The sequence below is a fragment of the Calliopsis andreniformis genome, chromosome 10, assembly GCF_051401765.1.
Source record: "Calliopsis andreniformis isolate RMS-2024a chromosome 10, iyCalAndr_principal, whole genome shotgun sequence".
Taxonomy (NCBI): Eukaryota; Metazoa; Arthropoda; class Insecta; order Hymenoptera; family Andrenidae; genus Calliopsis; species Calliopsis andreniformis.
This window is the reverse complement of record NC_135071.1, coordinates 6,914,466-6,929,698: the sequence shown is the minus strand read 5'-3', so window position 1 is coordinate 6,929,698 and position 15,233 is coordinate 6,914,466. Positions and strand designations below refer to the sequence as shown.

The 15,233-nt window shown below is 31.6% G+C and overlaps 1 protein-coding gene across 1 annotated transcript in view; it reads right to left on the bottom strand.

The window, feature by feature from the left end:
* Window positions 1-15,233, bottom strand: part of LOC143184520 (neurotrimin) — a 275,768-nt gene that overhangs the window by 127,008 nt on the left and 133,527 nt on the right. The gene's annotated exons all lie outside the window — the stretch shown is intronic.

The window sequence follows — 15,233 nt, the reverse complement described above, 5'->3', positions numbered from 1 at the left end:
TACTCATAGTTAAAGTGTAAATATTGAACCAACCATTTGCCAGACCATTCTTAAATAATGTCTCCATAACTTTTTATATTATTTTTCAATAAGTCTTTTCTAGTTTATGGGGCATAACATTTTTATCCTGAAAAACATGAGTGGAACAAAAGCAACGCGTCACTATTGGGACGAACATAACATGTTAGTTTTGTCTACGTGAAAGTTCTATGTGTATATCCAGAAAACAATGAAGAAACAAGGCAAGTAAAATAACACACGAGAGAGAAGTGAATTCAATGTCTAAATTGTACAGATTGGTCCTATGATGACTGCATCATAAGTGATCTTCGTTTCGTCTGTTATGATTGTAATTCGGAGTAGATAAAAAATATCATTAACAAGAAATGTACCAAGTTGATTATCCTTTTAATCTTTCGTTATTTAAAATATCTTTTTTTATCGTTATTTAAAATTAATTTATTTAAATGCTTGTCTTTTCACAATGAAAAATTCTATTATTGCACTGAAAAAAATGTTTCTACTTAGTCTTCCTTGATATAATTAGTGTTACGTTTGTCCCCACCCTCCAGGAAGAAAGTAGCAATGACTGTAATTGCGGAAAAGTGTCCCGCTGGTCCCTATATTTCTCCTCCACAAGAATTGCTTGAACAGAACAAAATTTTCTTCCTAAAAAGCAAAATGTTTTAATATTAATAAAGCTTCAATGAGCGTTCTTTAATAATATTCTGAATATTTCAAAGTGTGGTCTATTTTGTCTTTGAAATAGATTTATCTATTAGTCTATTAGTATTATTTTTTAAAATTTCAAATTTTCAGTCTTTGAATCTTTAATCGGTTACATACTTTCTTCATAAGTATCTTCATAACTTAAGGAAATAAATTTCTCTTTTCTGTATACGAATATCTTTCTTTCTCATGAAATTCAACAAATTTTTACTATTTATTGCAGCTTAAGCAGGAGCTAGATTTTTCTAATATTTACATTACTTTTCCGGAACATCGACAATGGAAATTAAGTTATAGATTGTTATTAGATGTACTGATTCACTTGATGCTACAGAATTTGATGATAAAGAATAAGATTCATTAAGAAATTTAGTGTTTCCAAAGTTTTCAAAATTTTCAAGTATTTAAAGAATTTCAAGATTTTCTAGTTTAACAAGATATTTAAACCTCTTAAGATTTTCAAGATTTCCATGATTTTTAAATTTCTCAACATTTTCTAGGTTTCCATGATTTTTAAGCTTCTCAACATTTTCAAGATATCCATGATTTTTAAGCTTCTCAAAATTTTTAAGATCTTTCCAAGATCAATACACTACTAGATTATCAGCTGGATAAACACCAGCGATCAATCCGCAAACATTGGTCGCAATGTCTGCAAACAGTTCACAAACTTTTTATCACTCTTACTCAATTTTTGCATGAATACTAAGAACAGTATGCGAGCAAAAACACGACCAGACAATGTCTAGAAAATTGAATGTCCTTGCTGTCGCGAACAATTTCCGAACTCTGGTGTATTTGCATTTTTAGAAATCTGACAAGAGTTAAATTTCGTAGACGTTTCTAACCCAATAGTGTTATTCGTTGCTGATAAAATTTCGAGTCGTGAAGTAAATAACATTCATGTTTCAGTAAATGGCATACGACTTTTTTACTTTTGGAAAAAAATAAATAGGCTTATTTTATGACAACAATAGACTTAGAATAATTTCAAAATATCAAAAAGGATATCTATTACTACCTGGTGAACTTTAAAAGTTTGGATATTTAGAAGTTTGAAAACTTTAATTTATATGAGGATTTGAATGTTTGATTCCTGAAAATTTTGAAAACTGTATATTTAGGAATTCAAAAATTTTCAAATTAAAACATTTCTACATTTGAAAATTTTTTTAATTTAAATATTTAAAATTTTAATTTAATGTTAAAACTTCCTACCAAACCTTGTAACACTACTACTACATAAAAAACTGACCTCTTGAAAGTGGTTCGCTATGATGAAGAAGCGATAAAGCTATATTTAAAATGGATTATTATAGTTCGTTAACGAGTGGTTAACTAGCAAAGGGCTTTGAGGGTGTTACGCTAAGTAGGCATGTACGAATTGCGCAAAGGTGATGGGGATGGTAAAACGGGGATGTTGGCAAGAGGGGGTAAGGGATAGAAACCTGGTGTGCGCCAACAGATAAGCACTGATCCCAATTACACGTTGGGTAGACTAGTTTCCCAGGTCGAACGAATCATGGATTATTGACTCCATCTTGATTACTTGGCTCCCATCAATACAACTGACGGATCGATACACTTTCAATGTGTTTGACTTGATCCCTGCACACACCACCTTATCTTCATACTTAATCACTTACTCTTTTCTGGTTTCCGTATTAGTCGTTTTTAGTCGTTTCATAGATTCTTTGGGTTAAGTTTAACTTTCTGCACTTAACAAAATCCTTAAGACAAAATATTATTTAATCCTTTCTTTCTCCACGTAGTTATATGGCTACATAGCGATCGAAATAAAAATTTTATTTAAGTTTTTTATTTATCTCTGCTAAGAAGTAACAGCATCCTTCGACTGTTATTTAATAATTATAATTATAATTGTAATTCAATAATTAAAAATTACAGTAGAATATACATTGTTCCACAGCTCGAAATACAATAATTGTCGAATTTCTTCATCGGTGATCATAACTGTTTCGTGATAAATTAATCGAAACGTCGATTTAATAGAGATTAAGATTGTTCTACGTATAGAATTCTAAATCAGAGTTAGAATTTGGGCTGCCTGCAATCGGATGAGATATTATAGACGTATTAAATCCCAGATTGCAATCCACTGATTTAGATTATGAACGCTCGTGGCAAGTTTTAAGCATCGAATCCGCTTTACTTTCGATTAAGTTAACTGATTAGATGAACGATTTACGTGATAGGCGAAATTCAATTAGATTAGACGTAATCCGACGGAATTGCATTCTGAAATCTGTAGTCTTAATAAAGATAAGTGTTTAACACTTTTTAGTACTTTACAAGCGTGTACCCTTTAACTTTTACAATTAGTATAAAAAAGTGAAGTTACTTAGAGAATCCAATACTGTTTTTCCAACACAATTGATATTATGCAAATTTTCAAATATTTAGATGTTCGAATACTTAAGATATAAATCTTTAATTTTTCAAATTTTCAGGTCTTCAAATCTTCAAATTCTCAAATACTTTCAATGATCAAATTAAAAACCCTCAAGGATCGAATTTTTTATACGAACACTATTATGTATATTGGGTAACAGGTATGTTTGAATAACTTACTATTATCTGTTATTACTAGGTACTGTCCTACTGTCTCCCTCAAAACTTCTAAATACTTGTTCATAAATAAGTGTTTTTAAAACTCCTACATATATTGATTTAAAAAATACGCAACGGTAATTGACTATGGTTTCAATTGTCTGTATATAACACGTTGAAGATTAAATATCACTACTAACAGAGAGAACCATTATTTTATTTTTAAATAAAGGTTGACGTAGATGATTCACATGAACAGTTTCATATTTGATTAAAAGGAACAATGCACAGGCTTGATAAAAACGGATAAATCCGATAGCAAGTTCTTTCAAATGGTTTCAGTTTAATTTACTTTGTCGCGCTTCAGCAAACTGTATAGCTTTTTGTCTCTCGCTTGTAAAAATATTGTTGAATTAACAGCATAGCAATTGCGTATATGTTTCCTTGCCAATCAATAGAAACTGGTTGAGCTAAACACACTGTGTGCTTCGTAATTCGCCTATATTGATTCTGTAAATAATGGAGGATATCTGCGAATTATACAGCAGTTTATCTTTTGTTGCAATTTCTGTTTCTAAAAGGGATACCAGAAGTATTTCAAATTATTTAAAGAAGAAATAAATATAAAATATAAAAAAGATAGATAAAATTGATATGTGTATCTAAAGTTCACTGTCTATTATTTCGCTTCTTGAAAAAGCTTTTCAAAGTTTTCAAAGAATTAAACTGTTTCAAGATTCAACTGTTCTCTAAATAGTTTCTAAGTTACCAGAGAAATTTTAAAGAGTTTTTAAAATTCTCTAGATCCAGATTTTTGAGATCACCAAAATTTTCAAGAATTCCAAGGCTTCGCAGTTGTACTTTATTTTACAATTATTCATATTATGCGAGGCATTATCTATTAATAGATTATTTCAGAGTACGTACTTTCAATTCGCTAGTATATACAATTGCATATATATAGCAGCTTGAAGTCACTATCTAAAAATTTAATTGGCAGCTATTCATGAGATTCTTCTGTGCTAATTTCGACATTAAAGGCACAGGTTTGAATGAGAGGAAGGGTCTTATTTTTTGTTCTGACGCATTTAGACAAATTTTGCTAAGTTTTGCTGGTTTTATTCACCTTGAAAAGGCTTTTTATACAGTCTGGCTTGGCGGACTATTTTTCGAACTGTCTAAGAAAAACTTTCCTAAATACTTGCTAAGAATGTTATGGAACATGTTATATAATAAAGAATTTATATTAAGAGATGGAACGAACAAACCATCTAAAGAGTCTGAAATTCAAGACGGCCTACAGCAAGAGACGGTAAACTCCCCCATACTGTTTTGTATATTTATTAGTGAACTACTAAAAATGTTTGACTCAAATAATACAAAAAAGAAATTTATTATAGCTTTCGCAGACGACATATTAATTTATATAAGAAGAAACAAACCATTCTGAATAAGGATCGATTTTTAGGTCGAAAATCATATTTTTCGCTACGAACTGGCGCCTTTTTTTGACTAGTTAATATTTTAGAAATCAGCAAGTACTTAGTAGCTTCATTTATGTAGTTTAGCTTCCTTAAAGTTCCTTTCTTTTTTGCTTTGGATTAAAAGGAGTGGAGATATCCATGGTACTATAAATGTTATTTTCGAAAATAGTGTTTAAGAGTATTGCGAAATTTTAGGGAAATATTTTTAAAATGTTATTGTACAAAAAATGAGTTATATTTTTATAAAACATAATTTTATCCATAACAAGAATTTGTTAATTTCAATCTATTTTCAAGCACTCTATAGGTACGCAATATTTTAAATTCCAAGATCATGAACGGTCTTTATAATAGAAAAAGTAAAATTACTTAATGAATATTTGAATGTAATAGTATATTTTGTGATTAACATATTGTGGGTAAATCACATTGATTTTTTTATACTTGTGCTACTCATTTTTTTATAGCACTCACACATGCATATTAATGGAGCTGAATTTATAATTCAAACCTATTCATTTAAAATACTGTTCAATGTTGATACATAAATAAAACGAGAACTCAAGATATTAATGATAGTATTTCCAAATAGTAATTTTTACAGTACCTTAAATTACTACATCAGATAGTATAAATTATTACGACAGTAATAAAAATTGTTTTTTATCTATTCACTTTAATGTTTTTTACTTACTATTCATCCTCGAGAAATTTTCAGACTTTTTTTAGCACTCTACATTACAAAAATAATTTTTTTTCCATTTCTAGTGAAAATTATCAGCATTTATAGTAACAAATACTAGTAAACTTTGTATGCATTCAGACATAATAGAATTCTGGTATTCAATTTGTTTTCGACGGCGCGTCGATGTAATAAAGCAAACAGAAATTGCGCGAGAGGCGCAGAAATAAAGAGTATAGAAATCGTTTGACGTGAATTGCCGTTATCGCGCAACAACTCCGCGCTCGACATTCTCCAAAAGAAAGTATCGCGAGTAACGCGCTAGCACTATTCACCAGGAAAATACGTTTTACTTTATACCAACTGAAATAGCCTTAATCCTGCGTTTCATGGATTTCGCAGGCCTTGAGCATTCACTTTGATGTAAATGTTCTCCGCATTTTCAATTTCGAAACATGTTTAATTTCTCTTCAGGAGATAACCTGCATGCTGGACGAGCATATGCTTTGAAGACTTTGTTAAACAAATGTACGTGAAATGGTAAAGAAACGTTCCGCTATTTAATTTGTGTAGAAGTTATCGATGTATAATGTAATATACTTGTGCTCATGGAACTTAAATTCATTTCCTATGATGTATAATACCGTTTTAGATACAATTTTGAGAGCGCACGTCCAAAACTTATTGAGGATATTTTACATGTGTAAATAAGACGAAAGTAAAGAGTGAAGAATTTTATATTTGAAAGATCTGATACCTAGTTTCAAAATATTAAATGTCGAAAGTTTCAATTTTGAACTAATAAGGAATACTAGGTAAAGGCTCCGCTCCAATTTTACATATGTGGTGTTCAAAAAACTTAGCGACAAACTTTATTATATCTCTATATCTTTTAGTTCTTTACCTTCCCAGAGAATAAAGATTATTACTTTAGTATGTTTCAAATTAATTTTGTATGTGGAGAAGATAATTTCAATCAAGATAGTTTACCGTTAAAAAGTACGCTTCTTTGAAAAACTGGAATTCTATAGTACGTTTTCTGCGACGAAGAATATTCTGCACACACATTGCAATTTCAAAAAATTCGATATTTTTATGAAAAATTCCAATTATTTTTGTTACAACGTTAAATCTCCGAAGGTGGGTTTTACGCCTTTAAACCGAATATCCCTAGATACAAAAAGGTACATGCCACTTAGCTTTTTGGGCACTACAACATTCATGAAATCGAAAAAGTCGGAGGGGGACACTTAGATCTAATGCTTCTTATAAGTTATGTATAAGCATCAAGTGGTGTTGACGCAAGGACTTTATTACCAAAGCTGAGCTGTTGTGAACGGAACTGCTTTTCCTTTGCCTTCGATTTGTTCTTTCCTCCCACATTCATTACTACATCTTCAGGTCTGGCACTCTTTGCATCCTTTGCATCTTTTATCTATTTTTTTATGATGTGCGTCAAATAGACAATCAGTGTCTCGCTGATGAGAATGTAGGAAGGGTGAAGTGGTAATGAGTGCAGGAGAAAGCAGCAGACCGAAGGGAAGTGAAAATCCGTTCCCTGTTCCACAAGGAAAAACTACGAATGCGCTTTTTGGGCGGCATCGCGGTCAGATTGATAGGCACAGCTGAATATGCAAAATACTAGGCGATTCTCATCAGCCGTTTTTACAAAAAATGACTTTAAACATTTGTTAATTGCTTGAAATATCAGAAAAATTGAAAGTTCGAATACGAAACGGGGTATATAGGAGTGTAAGTTCTGAGTTTCGTAATCCAAAGGTGGTGAGTTCGAATATCTGTATAAGAGAGTAATTGTGTTTTTTATTTCTCTTTTCAAATTAATTTTATGTCTTTCGTTTCTCTTTATTCATCGATGCATAGATAAATATATAAGATTTATGAAATATAAAATACCACACATAACATTTAATGAAATCCATGTTTTTCATTAGTTAGCACATCTCTTTATTAATAATAGATGAGGCAAAAGTATTGTTATTACCCCAAAAAGACACTTCAGGCGTGGCAGTCAGACGGTTGGTAGTTCGGTGGGGAATCAACATAGTCTGTGTAGATCGTGCGACGTTGTCACGTTGTGTAGTGGATGGGATGTCTTATCCTATCTTCGAGAGCAAGTGTATCTCTCTCTCACTGTTCCGATAAGATAGATTTCTTTACATACTTCGCATCATATGTATCAATAACTCGAACTTATTTCCCTTTTATATTGAAAAGAAGCGGCTCCTATATTTTTTATTATTTTTAAACGAAAATTAGTTTCTCTTTAGAGTAGTACTGCTAAAATTGGTATCATAATGAATTGTTAAAGGCAGCAGGGCATTTTGACACAAGTAAGTGAACCGTGTGGACTGTGTTATTATGACCAGGTGTTAATATTATTATTGCTGTATTATTTGTCTTGGAGGGGGACTAATAATACTTTTACTACTTCAGAATTATTCCGCACGAATTAAAGAGGAGAAGTAAAGGAACTCCTATAATGAAATGATGATTTTAGAGAACAATATCTTTGTATCTACAATGACTGAAACGTGTCATTGACCGACGTTTTTTTTTATTTCTATTTAATTTTTTTATTTCATTTTATTAGATATTTATGTACTTTTTACTTGCATTAATGTACAAAGTTAATGTAAACAAATTTTATAGTTATTTATAATTATATTATACTTAATATATATTGAGTTTATAGCTATTATTTACATTTAACTTTTGTCTACTGTTCAAGTAAGTGTTAGAAGTCGATATAAATCGTAGTCTAATTCGCAGGTGTTTATTACAGCAATCACTGATTAGCAGCAAACAGTGGAAATGTGCGCGTAATCAACTATAAAAGTCACAAAAGCTCCACCGATGCGAACGTTATCGATATTCGAACCAGAAGAGGGGCCCTACGCGTGGGGTCCTCTCGTGGGGTCCTCTTCTGCACGTATTTTCGGCTACGTTGCCGAGGTGTGTTGCCTCTCTGAATTTTTCCCCACGGTTGCCGTTTGTCCTCTCGGGGTGCATTCCCGTCTCGGTGACTGCTTCCGGAGAGCGCCACTCAGGCCGTTTAAGCGGCATTTTTAAATTTTCTTATATAAATTTCACATCGAAATCTTAATACATTTATATTTGTCGGATAAAAAAACCTTGTAGTGACTCGAACGTTTTAGGTTTTATTTATACTAGTGTAACGGCCTCTCTTACGCCTACGCCATTGCCCTAGAGCAGGCTTGGGAATTAACTGCTCTTTTCGGCCGATTTTCGAAGGCGACGCCTCCTTCCTCACACCGCGGGACACTTGCATCAATAGATTTCCACATCACCCATGAGGTATTATTGTTGAAGCGTTTCTTTTCTTGTTTCTTTTTTTCGCTACTTTCTGAACTATTAACGCGAGACAGTGGAATAGGCCTACAGGGGATACCACTGACAAAAAAAACACATTAATATATTATATTATGTTCGATATTTTATATTTCATAAATCTTATATGCTTATCTATGCATCGATGAATAAAGAGAAAGAAAAAATGCAATTGCTTTAGATGGATATTTGAATTCACCACCTTTGGATTACGAAACTTGGGCCCTACACTCCTAGCTACACCGCTTCGTATTCGAAACTTCGTTTCCTTGATACTCCAAGCAATGAGTAAATGTTTAAAGCTATTTTTTTTATAAAAACTGACGAGAATCGCCTAGTATTTTGCATATTTTTAATATTCACCTGTATGTATAATCTGACCGTGGCCCCGCCCAAAAGGTGCGCGTCCATTTCATAGTTTTCTCCTCTCAGAGCGGTTTGACTTTAGGGGCGCATATCAACTACATGCAAAGGTGACGTACAGCGTGCAAATAATGTGAGTTCTCACATGTCAGAATCACTTTACATAAATTTTTAATAATCAATATTTCAAAAACGAAGCCTTACACAAAAGCAAATCTATATCATATCTTACTGTTCAATCAGATTTAGGATAGCCTGAGTGCCACTCCTACTAGTTTCAATGTTAAATACATGAACAAAAATATATGTACTTTTTAATTGCAAGGTTATAATTTTCATTTCATGAAAATTGTAAATCACCATCTTTGATTTCATCATCTCCATCTTGTGAATATCTTGTTTTAAAAAATCCAATAGGATTTCAAACTGCAATTTAAATATCGCAATTTGTAAGACTATTCAACGCAAAGAGAGAAAAAGAGAAATAGAGATTTTGTTTCTATTAAGCACGAAAAAAAGAAGCGTTGCGTGTCAGAAGACTAGATCGAGCATTTTTGCCTCTGAAAGTGATACCACCTAAAGTTTCAACCGTTAAACGTAACCAGAAAACTTAATGAAATATTCTTTCATGTTTTTTTTACTAGTTCTTCCTTATTTGAAGCTTATTTCTTAAGATTTTGCACGGATAGAGATACTTCATTAATGTAAAAATGTTTAAAAGAAGAAACCAACGCAATCAACTTTCTTTCACGTTTTCTTTTACTAGTTCTTCCTTATTTGAAGCTTATTTCTTAAGATTTTGCATGGATAAAGATACTTCATTAATGTAAAAATGTTTAAAAGAAGAAACCAACACAATTAGCTTTATTAATTTCAAGCTATGTAGTTAACAATTTCATATTAGAAATAGAGTAAACTAGCTTTACAGAAGTTTTAAGTAGTATATTGAAAAGTGTATTGTACATTTAACTTCAAGAATATTATTAGCATGTGATAATGGGTTCTATTGTGATTTAAGCCTCCAACCCAGATCAGTTTTAATTTTCAATCAATTAAAACTAACTTTTTTGTATTCACTTTTAGTATGAAATTTAAATCAATCAAAGTTCCTTTTAAAAAACATTTGAAAAGATTTATTTAACATGTTCAACCTTCGAAAACTGTGATTAAAAAAAAATTTCTTGCTTAAGTTCACGGCATGAATAATTATAATTTTTGAAATATCAAAGACAGGATTTATAATTAAAAATTTACATTATACGTATTATTACTTTTGTAATTAAATAGTATATAAGTGTACAACAAATATGAAGTAACACTCAATTCATTATCATGTGTATAGTTTGACAAACGTCGTCATATTGAGTTGGACTCAAATTCTCAATTTTGAATATGCGGTGGTGTTCAAATGGGATCACCAAGTTGTGTCTATGACATATCGAGTATTATACGGAGTGTTTCCAAGCATATGGAACATTTTTGGAGGGTAGATTCTGAACATAAAGACATAAATGTATATCCGAAAACGTTTAGCTTTTTTTTTATTTATACGCTATTTTACATTGTACCTTATTTTACATTATATGGTGCGATACTTTCTTTAACATTCATGACCGTGCGCCATTCGTTTAAAAGCCTGAAATATCTCGGAAACTAGTAGAACCTTAAAAGCCATAGCATAGCGTGTAGACAAGTAATGGGCTAGCGGTTTAGGCAATATTAAATACCGTATAACTAAAAATTGAAATGTGCACCTGAATTTTTTTCATTGTTTTCATGTCTAGAACCTATCTTTCAAACATGTCCCACGTCTTTGGAAGCACCCTGTATAGAGATTAGTTTTTGTAGCTCTCAAGATAAGGACATGTTACGCAGAATTTTGTACATTACATGAGGCTACATCTGGTAAATGGAGAGAGGAGAATGCTTCTAGCTTTCAGTAAAGAAAGTCAATGGTCAGACTATGAGTGTTCCCCTTAGGACTGATTTACACTATCCGTCTAGCCAATGGCAGGCTAGCTTCTGCGCTAACACAGTATGAAGTATGACTACCTGCGGGCGGTCACAAAGCGGTCAGTATGTAAGACCCATTGGAGAAACATTTGATAGAAGCTAACTTGCTGCCGCGCCGGCTAGATGGATAGTGTGAAGAGGCCCTTACTCGTATATACAAATACGTAAAGCCAAAACTGCAAGCACTTCCGTACGCTTGTACTCGATCATAAGTCGAATACTATTTTTTTGAAAACGAAGCACAATATTAAAAAACTTTACTGTACATTTTCAGCATATTTTTCCACATAGAATCACTACCTATCTAAGACACCTGTATTATAATTATTATTTTGGTTCTATAGTCTAGATCTAACTTCATTTATTTAAACAGAAAATAAGAACATTACAGTTTGTTTATATATTTATAAAGCCCGTATCTTTTTGGCTGTTAAGACACACAAGTGCTTTACCATAAGTAATTGTATAGAATACTATCGCCTTTTCAATTTTTGATGTCTATGATTGTAGATATTGCATTTGTACCCCTTTTGAGAGCTTTAGCTCTTTCATATTCTTTTTCACTAAATAAAACTACACGTTGTTTTTGTTTAACTGGCATTGTGTTAGTGTAGCTTATGTGTATCACCACGAAACACCTTGTTCGGATAACAGAACTACCAGACAATATTTTTATAAATATTTTACTGTAGATTGGTAATAACAAATAATAAAGTTAGTTTTATTATTGATAAATATTTTTTACTGTAGAGTGATAATAAAATATTATGAATATTAAAATAGCAGAAAAAAATGTTATTACTTATCCCTTCAAGATAGTACATATAATTGTTTTTGCAAAATATTATATAAAAAAATAGGCAAGTAACATCTTATAATTGTGACATTAGTCTACTCGAAGCAACCGGATTCCTAGGATGGACCTTTGGTTTCCTAGATGGGACTACTGGATTAAAATCTAAAAATGATTAAATTCTCTTAACAACAAGTTTACAAAATATATTACATAGATGTCAACTTCTCTTATTTGCAAAATGTCGTAGTAAACGTTAACAACCTAAGCAACAATATTTTTTTAATTTTATATCTACTCCTATACACGATGTATAAAAGTATACTGTTAACTCCGAATACAACATTTTTTGCATTTTCTCATATTTTCTTCCTTGATTTCTTCACATAAAATACAAAACCACTCAGAATCCTCTTCTGCTTTTTAAAATGATATTGTGTTTGTCACATTCTACCATTGCCTATATTGAACTGATCCAATGCAAGTAGCTACTTTTGGTCCAATCTAAACAACTTTATCAAATAATTGAAAATATCTTTCCTAACCTTAATTTTAGACAAAAATTAAAAACTGAATACAGTAAATTGGAGCTTAATAAATATACTTCCTATATATAGTAGTAACGGCTATCTGCACCCCCCAAGAACCCTCCTACCACAGGGGCTGGCTGACTCCTGGGCCCAAAACTCAAAGAAAAATGCAATAATAAAAGCTAAAGATAAGATTAGGCCTTGGCAGTCCACAGTATGCAATTTTACATTTCTTAATATATTTCGAAGAAAGCACTACCAATTGATTCCTTATGTTTTTCCAATAAAAATGATACCAAACACGACACAGTTAGGATGATTTATGAAGAAATTATGTATAAAAATGATTTGCACAATTTTAACCTAATTTCATTAAAAATAGTTCGATTTTCTATAGAATTTGGTATTATTTTAATTGGCAGAACATAAGAAACTCATCTGTGTCACTCTTCTAATGATAGCATATATAATAACAAAGTTGATATTTTGAGGCGAAGCCATAAACCTTCGTTTGCCAGGCCATAAACCGACGCGATCTTATTAAAAATCTTAAATTTTAGTTTAACTTTTTAAAAAGTAGCACGACTGAATTCCTTATATTCTATCAATAGAAATAATACCAAATACGATACAATTCGGATCGCTGTCAATCATTTGTATTATACTGTTGAATGCCCGGGTGTAGTTAAACGTTACAGATGATATTGTGTATTGAAAACCCAATATTTTTACTTCAAAATTTCTACAAATGTAGTGTTCGTACTTTCTTGACAATTCTGACACCACACACAATGTACGAGCAATGCATTTGATTTTTCAAAGCTGTTTAATCAAAATTTTGGGTTTTTAATACGCGGTGCCGTTTGTAGCGCTTAACTGCACCCGGCATTCAACGGTATGATACAGATAATTGACAACAATCCGAATTCTGTCGCGTTTGGTATCATTTTTATTGGCAGAATATAAGGAATTTAGTCGTACTATCTTTGAAAAAATTGAAGCAGAATTAGAGATTTTTAATAAGTAATAATGAACATTTTCGTTAAGAATAGCAGTCTGATGGAAGATTCCTCGGGTTCCTCGCCTGTTAGTGTCGAGCGCACGTCGCGTCGGTTTATGGCCCAGCAATCGAAGGTTTATGACTTTGCCTCAAACTATCAACTTTGTTAATATATATGTTATCATCAGAAGAGTGATACAGATGATTTTCTTATGTTCTGTCAATTATTGGACTACTTTTTAATGAAGTTAGATTAAAATTCTGCAAATCGTTTTTTATACGTGATTTCTTCATAAATCATCCAAAATATGTTGTATTTGATATCATTTCATCGGAAAAACGCAAGGAATCGATTGGTAGTGCTTGCGCTGAAATGTCATAAATAAATGTAGAATTGTATACTTTGGTATTGGTAAGGTCTATTGATATGTTTGTTTTAGAGATCTTCCTTTTCTCGCATAGAGGTACCCCAACAGGCCAAAAGACTGAATACGAAATTAGTGGCCACCAATTATGCGCTACTCTACTGTATACTGTATACTGTATAGTTGAAAGTCATGCTACTTACTTTAGAAAAATTAGAGAACTTGCAGTTGGATGTTAAAATATTAGATTTTTAGTTGTTATAACAGACTGCGTTTGTTTACTTGAACATCAAGTGGTGCTGTATGATAGTGATTGTCGCATTAATAAACGACACATATTGCCTGTTATACCGTGCAAATTGTTTACATAGTACAAAATACATTGATGGTACAACCTAGGCACCGGTTTAAATTCGGTAATTTTTTTCTCCATGGGTATATGATTTTAATTGTATTTAATTCTTTAATATTATAAATATCAGAATATTTGGTAATTCAAATATTTGGGAAACTTCCAGAATATGAAAATTTTTATGTTTAACTATTAACAATTTCTAATACTCACACAGAAATATTTGAAACTTTGAATACTGTTACGTTTGCCGTTATAAATATTTGTGTAATTTTTATGTTTAAATATTGAAATATTTGTATTTTTTAATAATAAAATATATCATCATTGCAGTATGTATTTGATCATTTTAATTTTTATCTGAAATACGTAACAACTTTAGAGATAGAATGTTAAAAAATTATAATGCATAGATATTGAAAGACTTGATCTTCAGAGTACAGGAATATTTGAAAATTTTCATCTTCTAAAAGTTTAGAAAGTTTGAAAATTTGAATATTTAGCGTCTTAAAATATAACAATATGTTTCATCCTAAATAATTTCAAACTACAGTCAATGTGACAAGTTTATACCGAGAAAGCAGCGAAACCACTATATTTACCAAAGAATTCATTAATTTCTGTTCAATTTAAAAAAAAAAGAAACAGATTTTGCAGAGCCAGGAAGTTCGCGACAAATATTACATGAACACTATTATCGATTTATGTGTCCGCAAACATTGCTGATATTAACACTTGTATAAGCGAACGAGCAGGCAGGCCATCGGACGTTCAGCAATAATCCGATAATTGATTTATCATGTATTATAGGGTTTACAAAACTAATCCGACTGGGAATCGATGGCATTAATTAAGAGGAACATGCCTGCAGATTTTACCAGGAAAATTTTCTTGTGTAACACCTCGATAGTTGAATCATTTTGTACACGCGCAGTCCCGTAACTACACAGGATTCAGTTGTTTTCAAATGTTTAATGTGATT